We start from the raw sequence: 3,671 nt of genomic DNA on the forward strand, positions 1-3,671 counted from the left end.
TCATGACCTATTACTCACCATTTTGGAGTCCTAGAGCGATTTCCACGATTGATGATCCTCGTGGTGCGTTTACGTGTCCGTCGTCAACACTCAATTTTGGCCGATTCTAGGGTCCCAGGGCGATTTCCACGATTGATGAACCCCGGGGTGCGTTTACGTCTCGTTCATCAACAATCCTAGTTTTGTTCTTCTGGGCTCTTTCATGGTTTATTACTGTCCATTTTAGGGTCCCAGAGCAATTTCCACGATTAACTATCCCCGGGGTGCGTTTGCGTGTTCGTCCTGAACAGTCATACTTTTGGCCGATTCTGGCCCGTTTCATAAACTATTACTCACCGTTTTGGGGACCCAATACGATTGCCATGGTTGTTGAACCCCTAGGTGCACTTAAGTATCAGTCATCAATACTCATAGTTTTGACTGATTCTGGCGCGTTTCTTGGACTATTACTCACTGTTTTGGCGTCCCAGAGAGATTTCCACGATTGAAGAACCCCGGGGTACGTTTACGTGTCGGTCATCAGCACTCATGGTTTTTGTCGATCCTAACCTGTTTCGTCGACTATTACTCACCGTTTTTGGGTCTGAAAGCAATATCCATGGTTGTTGAACTCCAAGGAGAGCTTACGTGTCGGTCATCAACGATCGTAGTTTTGGCCGATTATGGCCGGTTTCTTGGACTATTACCCAGTTTTGGGGTCCCGGAGTGATTTCCACGACTGACGATCACCGGGGTGCGTTTTTGTGTTGGTCATCAGCACTCACAGTTTTGGCCGATTCTGGCCCGTTTCATGGAGTATTACTCACTGATTTGGGGTTCGTGACCAATTTGCATGATTGACAAACCCCGGGGTGCGTTTATCTATCGTTCATCAATAATCCAAGGTTTGTCCGACTGTGGGCTCTATCATGGACTATTACTCACAGTTTTTGGGTCCCAAAGCAATTTCCATGGTTGTTGAACCCCAAGGTGTGCTTACATGCTGGTCGTCAAGACTCGCAGTTTGGGCCGATTCTGGCCCGTTTCTTGGACTATTAGTCACCGTTTAGGGTCCCAAAGTGATTTCCATGATTGACTAACCCCGAGGTGCGTTTACGTGTTGGTCATCAACACTCGTTGTTTTTGTCGATTCTGACCCGTTTCGTGGACTATAACTCACTGTTTTAGGGTCCCAAAGTGATTTCCATGATTGTTGAACCCCAAGGTGCGCTTACGTGTCGGTCATCAACAATATCAGTTTTGGCCGATTCTGACCCACTTCCTCGAGTATTACTCAGTTTTTCCCAGAGTGATTTCCACGATTGACGAACCTCGGGGTGCATTTATGTGTCAGTCATCAACACTTGCCGTTTTTGTCGATGCTGGCCCGATTCATGGACTATTACTCGCCGTTTTGGGGTCCCGGAGCGATTTCCACGATTGACCAACCCCGAAGTGCGCTTACGTGTCGGTCATCTACAATCACAGTTTTGGCCGATTTCGGCCCATTTCCTGGAATATTACTCAATTTTGGGGGCCCGGAGTGATTTCCACGATTGATGAACACCGGGGTACGTTTATGTGTCGGTCATCAACACTCGCAGTTTTGGCCGATTCTGGCCCGTTTCATGGACTATTGCTCACTATCTTGGGTCCCAGAGCGATTTCCACGATTGACGAACCCCGAGGTGCGTTTATGTGTCGTCATCAACAATCCGACTATTTTTGATTTTGGGCTCTTTCATGACCTATTACTCACCATTTTGGAGTCCTAGAGCGATTTCCACGATTGATGATCCTCGTGGTGCGTTTACGTGTCCGTCGTCAACACTCAATTTTGGCCGATTCTAGGGTCCCAGGGCGATTTCCACGATTGATGAACCCCGGGGTGTGTTTACGTCTCGTTCATCAACAATCCTAGTTTTGTTCTTCTGGGCTCTTTCATGGTCTATTACTCACCGCTTTAGGGTCCCAGAGCAATTTCCACGATTAACTATCCCCGGGGTGCGTTTACGTGTTCGTCCTGAACAGTCATAATTTTGGCCGATTCTGGCCCGTTTCATAAACTATTACTCACCGTTTTGGGGTCCCAATACGATTGCCATGGTTGTTCAACCCCTAGGTGCACTTAAGTGTCAGTCATCAATACTCATAGTTTTGACTGATTCTGGCGCGTTTCTTGGACTATTACTCACTGTTTTGGGGTCCCAGAGAGATTTCCACGATTGAAGAACCCCGGGGTACGTTTACGTGTCGGTCATCAGCACTCACGGTTTTTGTCGATCCTGACCTGTTTCGTGGACTATTACTCACCGTTTTTGGGTCTGAAAGCAATATCCATGGTTGTTGAACTCCAAGGAGAGCTTACGTGTCGGTCATCAACAATCGCAGTTTTGGCCGATTAAGGCCGGTTTCTTGGACTATTACCTAGTTTTGGGGTCCCGGAGTGATTTCCACGACTGACGATCACCGGGGTGCGTTTTTGTGTTGGTCATCAGCACTCACAGTTTTGGCCGATTCTGGCCCGTTTCATGGAGTATTACTCACTGATTTGGGGTCCGTGACCAATTTGCATGATTGACAAACCCCGGGGTGCATTTATCTATCGTTCATCAATAGTCCAAGGTTTGTCCCATTGTGGGCTCTTTCATGGACTATTACTCACAGTTTTTGGGTCCCAAAGCGATTTCCATGGTTGTCGAACCCCAAGGTGTGCTTACATGTTGGTCGTCAAGACTCGCAGTTTGGGCCGATTCTAGCCCGTTTCTTGGACTATTAGTCACCGTTTTAGGGTCCCAAAGTGATTTCCATTATTGACTAACCCCGAGGTGCGTTTACGTGTTGGTCATCAACACTCGTTGTTTTTGTCGATTCTGACCCGTTTCGTGGACTATAACTCACTGTTTTAGCGTCCCAAAGTGATTTCCATGATTGTTGAACCCCAAGGTGCGCTTACGTGTCGGTCATCAACAATATCAGTTTTGGCCGATTCTGACCCACTTCCTCGAGTATTACTCAGTTTTTCCCAGAGTGATTTCCACGATTGATGAACCTCGGGGTGCATTTATGTGTCAGTCATCAACACTTGCCGTTTTTGTCGATGCTGGCCCGTTTCATGGACTATTACTCGCCGTTTTGGGGTCCCGGAGCGATTTCCACGATTGACCAACCCCGAAGTGCGCTTACGTGTCGGTCATCTACAATCACAGTTTTGGCCGATTTCGGCCCATTTCCTGGAATATTACTCAATTTTGGGGCCCCGGAGTGATTTCTACGATTGATGAACACCCGGGTACGTTTATGTGTCGGTCATCAACACTCGCAGTTTTCGCCGATTCTGGCCCGTTTCCTGGACTATTGCTCACTATCTTGGGTCCCGGAGCGATTTCCAAAATTGACGAACCCCGAGGTGCGTTTATGTGTCATCATCAATAATCCGAGTATTTTTTATTTCTGGCTCTTTCATGACCTATTACTCACCATTTTGGAGTCCTAGAGCGATTTCCACGATTGATGATCCTCGTGGTGCGTTTACTGTCCGTCGTCAACACTCAATTTTGGCCGATTCTAGGGTCCCAGGGCGATTTCCACGATTGACGAACCCCGGGGTGCGTTTACGTCTCGTTCATCAACAATCCTAGTTTTGTTCTTCTGGGCTCTTTCATGGTCTATTACTCACCGTTTTAGGGTCC

The sequence above is a fragment of the Triticum dicoccoides genome, chromosome 1B, assembly GCF_002162155.2.
Source record: "Triticum dicoccoides isolate Atlit2015 ecotype Zavitan chromosome 1B, WEW_v2.0, whole genome shotgun sequence".
Classification (NCBI taxonomy): Eukaryota; Viridiplantae; Streptophyta; class Magnoliopsida; order Poales; family Poaceae; genus Triticum; species Triticum dicoccoides.